Source organism: Pteropus alecto, unplaced genomic scaffold, assembly GCF_000325575.1.
Source record: "Pteropus alecto unplaced genomic scaffold, ASM32557v1 scaffold14, whole genome shotgun sequence".
NCBI lineage: Eukaryota > Metazoa > Chordata > Mammalia > Chiroptera > Pteropodidae > Pteropus > Pteropus alecto.
In genome coordinates, this window is record NW_006436810.1 from 6,396,387 (window position 1) to 6,409,564 (window position 13,178).

General features: G+C 40.9%; 1 protein-coding gene across 5 annotated transcripts in view; it reads left to right on the forward strand.

The window, feature by feature from the left end:
* The window catches only part of NEDD4L (neural precursor cell expressed, developmentally down-regulated 4-like, E3 ubiquitin protein ligase), a 300,190-nt gene that overhangs the window by 131,441 nt on the left and 155,571 nt on the right, over positions 1-13,178 (forward strand). The window contains exon 1 of one of the 5 annotated variants that reach the window (XM_015590803.2): positions 10,249-10,458. The exons of the other annotated variants lie outside the window; for them this stretch is intronic. The gene's annotated coding sequence lies outside the window, so the exon portion shown is untranslated. Of the gene's footprint in view, positions 1-10,248; positions 10,459-13,178 lie in introns of those variants that run through there. 5 annotated transcript variants of the gene reach the window in all.

Here is a 13,178-nt window from a genome sequence, read left to right on the forward strand (position 1 = left end):
TTAAAATGAAAAGGTTCCTTGTTCATTTTAAAAAACCAGCACAAGTTTAATACCTGATAAATTTTAAAGAAAAGTATAGACCGATATTATATAAGAAAGTAATTGAAAAAAACTTAAAATAATTCATTAACACATAGACTCTTGAGTGCATCAAAAGGCTAATGCACTATAACCGACAGTTTATTTTAGTAATACTAGGATGATTAAGTATCAGGAACTTTTATCACCATCATCCATTATCCAACCCAGCATAGTAAAGGAGAAAAGTTTATGACAGCCAATAGAGATTGAAAAGTCATTTGATAGAAGTTAAGTAACCAGTCCCAGTGTATTACAATCTAAAAAAACAAGAACAAAAATAAATTACTTAAATATAAAGAAGGGTATCTAGTACCAAAAATATCACCCCAATAATACTTATTTCCTGAAAGGCAAAACAAAAATTATTTCAACTATAATTAGGAATTATAAAAGGATGTCTGCTTTTACAATTACTTAACATTGTCTTAGAGGTTCTAGTGAATGCATAAGACAGTGAAATATTTTTATGTTTAGAAAATCCAAGAGTCTATAGCAAAATAATAAAAAACTAAAATAGGAAAATTTATCAAGGTAGCTGGATAAAAAATAAGTCTCTAGAAATGATCATTTATCTGTTTCAAAAATGAGCACCTGGAAATGAAAGTTAAGTATGCCTTTTCTCAATAGCAGCAAATGCCCTAGGAAAAAATGGAGCAAATATGGTACCTGTATCTTTCTTAAGTGAAAGATATGACATAAAAAACATAAATATTGCTTATTCCAAAATTAATAAATTTATTGCAATTCCATTTAGAATTTCTTAAGTAGTGGGGTTTCTTCTTTTCGTTAACCGAATAAAATAATCATGAAGTTTATCTAGAAGAATAAATGCATAGTACTTGAGAAAAGCCAAGAGAAATATGGAAAAGAAAACCAGTAAGGACAAACTTGGCTTACACGTGATCACAATACGCTAAGAAAGTCTTTGTGACCAAATCAGTGTGATATTGATATAGGATTACATAAGAAGTTCAATGCAACAGAATAGAGAATACAGGACTGTGTTTCATTAAGGAAGAGAAGTCAATATACAATAAGATAAACAGTTCAGTGCTGTTGAGAAAAATTACATTATTTGATAGGTGGTACTGGCCTAACCAGTTTTTTCAGGGGGTGAGGGAAGATGGACTTCTTTCTTACATTATACTCAAATCCCAGAATCTTCAGATGTAAACAAGCCATTCAAACGTAGAAAAGAATAACAAGAAACTACTTGTATCCTCTTGGGGATGAGGGGGAAGTTCTTGAGCAAGACTTGATACCCCAAAAGATACATTGGGGGGTATTTATGACTTGTATGACAGACAAGAGGTTACTGCCTACAGTGGTAATAACTTGTGAATTGGCAAGGAAAATGACTCAGGGAAAATGGACAAAGAATATGAAACTCACAAAGAGCAAATGCAGACAGCCAGCAAACCTATGAAAAATAATTCACATTTGCTAGGAAAATGCAGATTAAAACACAACGAGACATTACTTTGAACCCATCAGACTGGTAAAAATAGAGAAGAATAACACTTCTTGCTAGCAAGGATGTATTAGAAGCAGTGTTCTAATAATACTAGTGGAAATGTGAATGACCATGCTTTATTTGGAAAGCAGACTGGCAATGCATATTAAAATTAAAAATTAACATACCTTTCTACTAAACAGCCTTTCTCTTGGATATCCATCTGCTAGAAATAAAAGTGTCTACATGCAAAGCTGTATTTTTAAGGATGTTTGTCGCACCATTGTAGTGACAAAATACTGAAAATACAAATCAATGCCCATCACTTGGAAAACGGCTAACTTGAGGAGTATATGTACTGTGTCTCATTGTGCAGCCATTGTAGAGAAGGAATGAGAGCTCTGTTAGAGTTGGCTTTGGAGGGATTTCTGTGACAGATTGATACATGAGAAGTAAGGTGCAAAAAGGCACAATCTCCACGTGCATTTGCCCGGTGCGTAAATCTGTGAGCATGGAAGAGAAGATGAAAGTGGTTCTTTAGATTATAGGGTGGGATGGAGGTTGATGTGGATGACGGGGGTGGGGGAGGGTGCGGGACAGGGGCTTTCTAAGCTGCCTCCTCTCTCTCCCCCTCACATGAAAAAACCTACCCGTGGTGTTATCTGCATGCCATATTTTTCCAGTGGAGGAAGCTGCACAGCTCCGTGGTTTGAAGTTAAAATCCTGGTTCCTTCTCTTAGATTTCTCATTCGTTTTTACATTCTCATACCAGCCTGTGCTTGTTTTGATGCCCCTGATGCCCTCTCAGATTTTATGAGGATATTAATTATGCATATTTAAAATTCTTCCTCTACGTCCGACTCTGCTCCCTTCGCAAGCTTATGCCCCTCACACGGCCTTGGTTTTTTCACATGTTGTCTGGTTTTTATATTTGTGACCCTTATTTGCCCCTTTCCTATCAGGAGAGTGTGACTGGTATTTGTCAGGATGAGGCCCTGTGTAGGGCGTGGTGGGAGAGGCCAGCAGGTGGCTTTTTAGGTGTAGCTACGGCTTGTCCCCGCCCAGCCATCTTTCGCTATCCGCACTTCTTGGGACCACAGTCCTGCTTTCACCTGCGTGATGAAGGCAGCAACATGGGAAGTGTTTCCTGCTTCGTCACCCTGATCGTGCCCCAGGTCTCTTCAGCCCCTTGTGTCACTTGACTTGAATTTCTGGGACCCAGAGAACACTTCCTCCTTCCAGCCACACTCCTCCGCACACGTGGGGGCTCCGGTTTGTGTTTTTCTGTCCATCCGACCCATCCCATGTCTGTTCACGGATGACGATAGTCTTTCCTACTTCCTTAGGACTTTTGTGGATGCGGCATCTGGTCTGGGTGGAAGCGAGGCGGTAGCAGTGTGTGCTCCGAGGGCCACGTGAATATAAACTCACTCGTATGACCTGTCTAAGCCTTAGTTTTCCCATCTGTAGAGCGGGGATCGGAATAGTACCTATCTCACAGGGTTATTGTGAAGATCAAACTTAAACTTAGGTGATGCTCTTACAGAGGTTAGAACAGTCACGTACAGTCAGACCTCAGAGATATTGTGGGTTCGGTTCCAGAACACCGCCATAAATCGAGTCGAAATCTTTCCGCTGGTGGAGGGTCTTGCCTTCAGTTTGTAAAAACCTCAACATCTGTGAAGCACAGAAAAGCGAAGGCAGTAAAGCGAGGCTTGCCTGAGCTAAGGATTCCATCAAGGTTAGCGGCCGCCGTTTTCAGAAACTGGAGTCATGGTAGAGATACTGGCCTGCAGCGTGGTTTTTTCCTCCTGGTTAATGCATCTACCAGTGTCCTCAGCCAGGATGTTGTAAAAGCTCTGTGATGTTTATTGGCATATTTATTTGTGAGTGTTTGTAAATAAACTCCTGCAGTTGAATTCCTAGGTGAAAGGGATGTCAGCATATATGCTGTTCGTTGGTATTGGGGAGTTTGCCTCCCAGATATTAAACTAGTTTCCAATAGCTGAGGAGAGTACCAGTTTTTCCCATGCTCTGCGTTACTCCGTTTTAGCAAACTTTTATTCTTTGCCATTATAGAAGGTAAAAATATCACATTTTTTTGTCTTTAATCAATAAGGTCATTCATATATTTATGTTTCCTCTTTTATAACATGCTAACTCCCATCTTTTGTCCATTTTTCTTTTGGGTTGTTAATTTTTCATTGATTTGTAGGAATTCTTTGTAAATAGAGTTTTTTCTCATTTGATTTGTACATTTTGTTTAGAAGTTTTTAATTTTAACATTGGGCTTTTAAATATGTCTTTTTCTGTGGTTTCCTCTAAGGCTACCGACTACTTATAGCATATCTTTATGTTAAAAATAAGAAAAGATTCACCCTTCGAATTGTGAAAATTATATATTTTTCTAAATCTGAAAAAAAAAAATTAGAAGGTAAAAAGCTATCAGCAACAGAAAGACTGTCATTCTTAATATATTGGTATTTTCCTTTTAGTTGTCTTCTGGTAGGGAATGTGTATTTTTACATAAGTAGCATCATAATGTTAGTACACTTTTATAGTTTGTTTTTTTGGTCACTTAACAATCTAATATGTGATACACAATATAACATCTCAATGTACAGTATCTTATTTCATCCTTTCTGTTCTATTTAAATTTCCAGTGTTTGCTCTAAGAGAAAAAGTGCAGTGACTGCAAAAATATATATTTTTAAAAGTTCGATTATGCTCTTATGATACCTCCTTGGAAATGGGATTACTAATTTAAGCAATATTAGGATTGAAATACTTTTGGAACATGTTACCAGTTTGTTTTCCTAAAGTGTACCAGTTGATGTTCCCATCAGCATAAAGACTTACTGCCCTTCCTCAGAGGACCAGAGGCAGCCTGAAGAAGATGTGGGAGAGGAGCCTTCTGAGAGGCACAGCCAGTATGGTGCCACGGGCCCATGTGGGAGTGAGCTGCAGAGGTTTGAGGACGAGCGAGAAGGCCAGAGGGGCTGGGGGAAGGGAGCAGAGCAGACCTTGGCTCATGAGGGCTGTGTGGGCATCCATGAGGAATTTGCATTTTATGCTTAAGAGTGATAATTGTTGCAGGAGGGTGCGTCCCAGAGGTCATTGCAGTAGCCTACGTGGGAGAATGGATTGAACACCTGGATGGAAACATTCAGGATGGAGAGAAGGGGATAATTTGGGTTTTTTGTTTTTGTTTTTGTTTTTGTTTTGGCGATTGAGGTCCTAGGGTCTACTGATGGAGGAATGGATGTGGGAGGGATAAAGAGAAGAACCAAACTGAGACATTTTTGACTTGAATAGCTGGCTGCGGGTGGCCATCCAAATGCAAAGGCTTAGCTGGGGAACAGGTGCGCAGGCAGAATCAGAAGCTGGTGTCTCTTAGACCCCTAGTGGAGATGTGGAGGAGATGATGGAAAGTGAGGATGGAGCTCAAGGGAAAGGTCAGGCTTGGGTAGGCCCTTGGAATTCTGTGTAGCCCAAGGGACAGGGCAGGATCACAAAGGTTTCGAGGTTATTTCTTTCATTTGAATATTTATTCAGGATCCTAAGTAACTGCCTTACAATAATGAATGTTGGGAACACAACCGTTTCTTAAATTAGGGAGCTGTTTGTAAGCTGTCAGGTTACAAATGCTTGAAGATACAGATCACTGGGTCTTGGCTAGGATCTTGAGCCGAGCAGGTGCACGGCATTGTGTTTACTGACTGATGTTTCAAGATTCAAGGGACCTTTCCCCTTCTTGATGAGACAGTTTTCAGATGCTGTGATGGAGTCGCTAGTGACTTGATTGTGTTTTTAACCTGTGAGGCATGTAAACCACACGTTGTCCTTTTTTTTTTGTAGAAAGGCTAATTAATCCATGTTAGGAGGATTTGTTTTAAGACCTTGTAAGGAAATTCAAGACTTTGTGCTATAATCACCAAACCTTGCCTGTGTTATGTAAAGATTTTTGCCTGTGTCATGTCATCCTTGTTTTGTTCAATTTATTCCTCCCCCTCCAAGTGTCCTAGTTTCTCTTCTACTGTAGCTGGTTTTGAAAAAAACAGAAACTTGGGGTTTTTTCCCCCCTAGGATCTGGATTCTTCATTTGTTACTTGTTTTTTTAAAAAAATAACAGATAATACATTCTTTGCAATTTTTAAATCATGTTCTTAAATTATAAAATAATTAGACATTGGAGAAGATAAAGTTTAAAGCAGTGATCCATTTATAACCTGAATAGCCAGAGAGAGAGACTTGGTTACTATTTTGTTTTATTTCCTTCTAGTCCTTTGGCTATATGTATATAGAAATAGTTAATGCACTTGGAATAATATTGTTTAGAATGATGCTTTTTAACCAGTACTTTATGATAACTTGTAATATTTCTAGAAAAATGATTTTTCGAAGGCTGCAGAGTATGGGTAAATTCACAATGACTTTTAAGGAAAGAAATCTCAAGATGATCTCAATAACTGACAAATCCCCCTATGATTAAAACCAGAAGCAAACAAAATACAAACACTGAAAAGTCTTTGGAATACCACTTTGAAGTTCAAATTTTGTGTTTTTAATAAGATCTTGTTTTGAATGATGTCAGCCTTCACACTTTTCTTACTCCTTAAAATTTAATTATCTTTTACTTAAAATTTAATTACCTTTTATACAGTTCCTCTCTTTTCAGTTGGAACATACTGATCCAATGCGATCCTTTGTGTATTTCATAAAATCCCACTGAACAAGCCATCCCAATTTCCTAAGTGTAAGCAATTATTGAGCAGATTTTTTAGGTAATATGTCAGAAGTGCTAGGAGCCATAAAAAGATGTACATTTAATTGTAAATAATACCGAATTAAAGAACCTCCGTGAATTTTTAACATTATTTTGAAAAATTTAATTAAGGTAAGGGAGGTAAGTGAGAATGGAAGCCTTTCCTCTTGGCAGACGTCTGGTCATCAGCTGTCTGTGAGCCGTCAGGACCAGATCTACCCCGGCCATTCCTAGGTGAGCCTTCTGTGGCCTTCCTTGTCCGTAAGGGTTGTGGGGATTCCGGGAAAGGCTCCTATCCCTGACACTCCCTTCGCTAACTGCATTCTGCCCGCGTTGCAAACTTAAGACACTGGCGACTTCCTGTTCGTCGAATCCGGAGGCCTGTATTTGCTGAGCACGCTCCTCTCCAACCTTTACCTAGCCCTTGACCCTTGACCCTTGACCCTCGTGGCTCCTGGTTTTCCCCTCTTTACCTCTCTGACAGCCTTTCTGTTGTGCCTTCTTCTCCAAGATTCTAACCCCATTTTCTTATTTCTTTCTGGTTTTTTGTTTGTTTGTTTGTTTTACCTTGAAAATCTAATCCTGTCTGCTGTTGCCCCTATGAGATTGATTCACAAGGTAAAAAAAAAAAAGTATACATGTAAATACATAAAAGTTTCACATTGGGCTATGTTACATATAGTTTTATAGCTTATAATTCTTAACATATTGTGAATGTTTTCCCATATTTTAAAATGTTCCTTGAGGACATGAACATATAGTTATCTAGAGTTTATTTTCTCTGTGGTCGGTCACGAAGTTTGCTTACAGTTTTTCAGTTTTGTTTTTGTAACGAACTTTTTGGTTTATCACTTGACTATACCCCCAATTATTTCCATAGGAAAGGTTCCTTGGATGAGCATTAAGTCGAGGGGATGGCTGTTTTTCGTCCTGTACATTGTCTATAGACTCTTCACTTCCTCTCAGTGATACCCTGCTGTTTAGACTTTCTTCATCTATGCTTTATTGCCACAGATTCCTAGCAGGTTGCCTTTTTCTAGTTTCAGTTCACTCTAGGTTACTCTGCACCACTGCTAACCTCGGTGGCCTTGGAAACTGCAGCCCACCTGTGGCACCCCTGTGTCCCTGTCCCTTTAGGAGCTCTAGCTACATTCATGCAACCAGCCTCCAGACCTATTCTTCCCGACCCTCCGACGTGCGGAAGGGACTCGCCGTTTTGTGCGTGCTGTGGCCACTCTAAGTTTAGGGTACCGTTCTCCGTCGGACTTCCATGCTGCTCCCTCTGTGACTCGCCCTGGCTCTGCTCCCTTTTCCTCTCCCGGTTTTCCAGACGTGGACATTCTTCAGTCTCTAATCCCCGTCTCACTCTCAGCCTACGACCTTGTCTTCCACTTCTTTGGAAAAGCGAAACAAACATAAAACAGCCCTCAGTTGGGGACATACGGGGTAGAGGCAGAGATGCTGCTAACATCCTACAATGCACAGAACAGCCTCCTACGATGAGGAATTACGTGGCCCCCACTGTCCAGAGAGCCCGGGTTAAGAAAGCCTGTTTTAGACCTGCCCTCAGATCACGGCCACGGTGCCTCCGTTACCCAGGTGTCTCTTCACTTCCGCTGCTTTGTGGGATGGTAGTTTTTCCTTTTGGGGCATTAACCCTGGATTGGGACTCTTCATGTTGAACATACTCTAGCGTGTCTTCCTAGATTGTGGGGCAGCTTGGTTGGGTCCTAATTTCCTCTAGATGGAGGGACTTGAACTCCTAAAATTTGCATCGTTTAAAAAAATCCGGTGGTAAGATTGGTGTCGACTAGCTTTAGTTGCGTTTTAGTCGAGGTTTTACAGAATCTGATTTCTGTGAGTTGAGGAGAAGGATGTAGGTGACAAGTGGTTGTCCATCACTTGCTCAGTAAGTTGGTTTGTGAATGGAGGCAGCAAAATTGGAGTTGGAAAGTGTAAGTATAGACTTTCTTCTCTTCCTCCTGAATTAGGTTTTTCTCTGCATTTTTTAAGGCCGAGACTCAGTGGACAGGAGAGAGGGAGTAAACTTAGTAAAGTGAAACGTTTGGCTGTGGAGAATGGTTATTAATCAGAAATCTGAATTCCGTCTTCATTTTTATATTAATATTTAGCATGAAATGGTCATTTAATTAGAGTGTTAGTTTGCTCGGGTTGCTGTAACAAAGTACCACAGGCTGGATAGTTTAAACAACAGAGGTTTATTTTCTCACAGTCCCGGAGGCTAGAATTCCGAGATCAGAGTATCAGTAGAGTTGCTTTGTCTGAGGCCTCTCTCCTTGGTTTGCAGATGGCCATTCTCTCCCTGTCTCTACATTCTCTGCCACTGTCTGTGTCCAAAGTTTCTCTTCTAAGAAGGACACCGTCTTGCTGGATTACAGCCCATCTCAGTCACCTCGTTTTAACTCAGTGACCTCTTTAAAGCCCCCATCTCCAAATAAAGTCACATTTTGAGGTACTAGGGGTTCGGACTTCAACATAAGAATTCTGGGGGACACAGTGCAGCCTATAACAGTTGGGTAATATTAGATGTGAAGTCTTAGGTACCTTTTATCTTTAAGAGAACAGGCAAATTATTAAATAACCTATTTAGCTTGTTTAGGTATATTTTCTTATAGTGTTTTGTGTGTGTGTGTGTGTGTGCGCACGTGTGTGCACGTGTGTGTGTTAACCTTCCAGCCGATGTGTCAATGTGAAACAGCCTAATTTTATAATCAAAGAAGATGGAGTTTCTGCTCAGATTTAGGTTGTTGAGCATTTGCGTATCATTGCCTGCTGACTCCTAAAAACTTGGGGTATTTTTCTTGTTTTGAGATTTCTACTGAAAATAGTTGGAACTGTCACCCTGTCTGTCTGTAAGGGTGTATCTGGGGATAGGGCTTCTAGTAGTAACCCAGTGCTGACTTTCTCCACCAAGACCTCCGAGACCCTCCGAGCCGCCAGAGGTTGCTGGCCACCCTGTTGATCTGTTTTATTATCTCAGAGTCTCTGGGAATCCCAGCCTTGAGCACCTGTGGGAACTCGAAAGTCTAGTTTAGAGCTGGTCAGCTGACTTGCCAGGAACACACAAGGGAGCACGCCACCAAATTTGAGTTAATAGAGAACTGGAGCCTTTTGCTACTAGTGGAACACTTCCTGTTTGAGCCTCTCCTGCTGGGATTGCTCAGTGGGGTTTGACTTGCTTCCACGAAGTAGCTTAGTGCCAGTGACAAGCCAGAGGCAGAGCACATCTTCTACATGGTTTCGAGAGTTGAGTAAAAGGTGATCAGGTTGGTAAACTGTGCCTCAAACGGGACTCAGTGCCACTGATCAAGCCTAAGGGCACCTACCTGGTTCATCTGAAAGTGGCTTCACGCCAGAGATGGTGAATTTATAGAGTGGTGCCATCTCTCACGTAACACCAAATCCTGCCTGTCAGTTCTGTTTGGTGCTGAAGTTTGTATCATACTTAATCTTTCTTCCAGCCTTTTTCCCCCTTCAAAACTTTAAGCTCTTCGAGGACCAGCAGGTTGTGTTGTCCAGCCAGTCTCGTGTGGGGCCTTGAATGCAGGAACTGAAGAAGCTGGGTTCCTTGCGAAGGACAGACCTCAATGCCTGTCTGCCCAGAAAACGTGGATACAGCTCTAAATAAGCAAACAGCACAGCCCAAGTTAGTTACTCACAAAACCCAAGCATCTGGATGTTGCCTATCCTGTTAGGGATGTCCTCGGTTCATCTTCCTACCTATCGAGAGCTGTCTCTTGGAGAAGCGATGCTGCAGGTAACAGCGTTTTCACAGGTGTGGCTCTTTCAGCTGCCTGCTGAGCTGGGCGGAGTTACTTAATCTTACGGTAGGGGTGGAGCTTGACTCAACCCTTTTCCACCAACGAGCATTTCTTTCTAGCTGTCATTGAAGTGAATCATCAGTATAAGTAGGCAGCTCGGTGCATTCCTCCTCAGTTGTGCTAAAACTTGCTGGTTCCCGAGTACCGGCAGAGGTGTGTGCAGGCAGCGTTTCAACGCAGGGAGGGAGAAGACGAGGCCAGGAGCCTGAGGGTCATCAAGGCAGATTTCCAGCTGTGTTTGAGTCAGATTAGCCCACCCAGACGCTTCTCGGCGGGGGACGTGGCTTGTCTTCCGTAAGCCTCGAGGACAATTATAGGTAAGAACAAAGACGCCATTGTACGTTTATTATATGAATGTGTAATATCTACTGTTGGATTTTGGTGTAGAACTGTTTTTATATGGGTGGCATCATCCTAGCTCATACCAAGATTTTCCTTTATAAATTACTTTGTTTTGGCGTTCAGAGTTAGCTGTAGTTGATCACTTTTGTCCTGTTTATGCATAGGTGGGATGGTTGTGATGAATGAGACTTGAAAGGAACTCTCATCTGCACTCTCCTGCTTCTCTGTTCTTTGCTTCTCATGTCTGTCTTGATCGTTCAGAAACGTGTACACTTTTTACTCCAAAAATGAATGCACAATGGATTTTTTTCTTTCTGAAATCATGAAAAACGTAGACCACTTTAGTTCTATGAGTGTCGTTCTCTGATTTAGAAATCACCAGTTTGGGAGGAAACAATTATGTTTTTCTTCCTGTTCTGTTTTGGGTCTGTCTTTTCTATGAGTATTTCTGACTTAGAAATCTCACTGGAAAAGAGGGAGGGACCAGCTATACTGGGCCTCAAATGAAATAACACCTGAGATTATGAAGTGGTTTGCTTGGATAATGATTTATGGTTTATGTCTGAATTTTTGGTTGGCAGTGGTCGTCTTTCTTCTCTTCGGTATTTAGCTGACATGTTTTATTGTAAATGCATTTGTTGTTTGTTGTGAGTTTGAGAGAACAAAAATTAACACCCGGAGCATATTCAACCGCATTTTTCTTTGGGTTTCGCTGTCATTTTCCCACCCTTACTACTCAGACATATGAATATACTTTATGATTAACACGTGATTTTTGTTTCTTTACTGTCTCATTTGATGGTGATTCATAAACTGTTAGTTCACTAGTTAGTATACGTCTGTATGTTGTCCAACCCTGAAATAAACCGGAGTGCAGGCCACACCTTTATATTAATGAGCCAGGTTACTTTCAAAACAGTACTGCTAATGTTAAACGTGGTTTAAGATGAATGGAATCTAAGGAAATAAAAATGTATCGGTGATGTGAAGTAGCAAGGCCTGTAGTCAAATCTGAGCTATTGAATAAGGTATTTTATTGACATCGAGAAGTGTATTGTTTACGTGTGTTTGAGTTAGAGTGTGCCAATCCCCCCCGCCCCAAAAAAGGAAACAATTATAAAAGAAGAGGGAATTTAAAGAATTTATGTGGTAGTGCTTTTTTTTTTTAAGGGCAAAATGAATTTAAATTCCCATGGGAATTTGAGTAAAATGGTAAAATCAAGAGGGGAAAAAAAATGCTTTCTATTTAATTAGACAGGAGGAAAGGAATCAGAATGATGCTCACAGATATTATGTTTTTTAATTAAAAAGGTTTTTTTTTTTTGGAGTCTTGTATTGCACCTAAATGTCGATTTAAAATAACACATTTAAGACATTTTCTTGTCGCTGTAGAGTACAACAAAAAGATATACAGTGAAGGCAAAAACAGAATGATAGGAATTAGCTAGTTGAGGGGTATAAAATTTTTATTCTAAATTGGTTTGTTTGGTGGGTGTAGTGATGGCAGGGAGTCCTGTGTACTTATTGGCAGCATCTTCGAAGCTGTTACTAAAACAGAGGCTTTTGTGGTTATGATGGTTGTGTTGGAGTGGGAAGGTCGTTTGGAATTTTTTTGTATTTCATTCCATCAGTCTGTAGGTCTTAGGGTTTGTCCAAATCAATTTCAGGTGAAGTCATTTACGTATCATTTCTTTTGCCTTGGCAGAAATCTGTTCTTCCTGGTGGTTTCCCACCTTTGCAATCTGAGTCCATGATGATTTATTGTGCTAACAATGTAGAAGACTTTCCATTCTACGAGTTGGCCTGAAGCCTGCCTACTAATCTCTCAGCTCCGAACTCAGGTTTCTGAGGTCATTCACCTCGGGGTGATGGCAGAAGCACGTGCTCTCAGGTGTTTTCAAAATCTCTCTCAACTATGCTCTTAATGGCTCAGAATTCCACCGAGGGTCACCTGGCACACTTTCACCCACAGTAAATATTTGTGCTCTCTCCGTGCTTGGCCTGGTTTTCTTGGTACCCAGGGAGGCAGGGGCACAGGTAGGCAGCTTTCCTATGCGATCCTGCCCACTGGCCAGGACTTGTGTGACTGGCCGGGACTTGTGTGAGACCCCCAGCTGCTCTCCCGAAATCAAAAGAGGCTTTGTTTGTGACTCCTCTAAAGGCCTGAGGTCTAGATCTCAAGAAAATCCCCTCTGCCTTGCTGTTGTCACCAGAACTGGATCAGCTAAAATAATCACGAGATCTTGAACTATGAGCTGTACTCTCTCAGCTGAGACATATGTGAGCTATTTATTCATCTTAGAAGTAGTTACTGGAAGAAAGGTTAAAATACCAGCTTGTGATTGACATCATCCCTGAAAACAAAGGATCAATTTTCTTCTCTTAGAGAGTAGAAGACTCTGGAAATTTTTGGAACAGCACATGAGACGTGTGACATATCATCACCTCCCAGAAGTAGTTTACAGTGTCACTTCAGACGAAGTGGAAACACAGAGACGATAGATTTAAGTGGGGTAAATGGAGTTTAATAGAAATACATAAAAAAGCACCCCTTGCAATAAAGTAAGTGGTCGTGCTCCCCTCACTGTTGCCCATTCGGCTGCAGCAGAGGGTCACATGCGATCATAAACCACTTCTGACTCAGGTCAGTGGCTGGAAACCCCGTCACCTTACGGAGGGCATTTAGTCATAGATT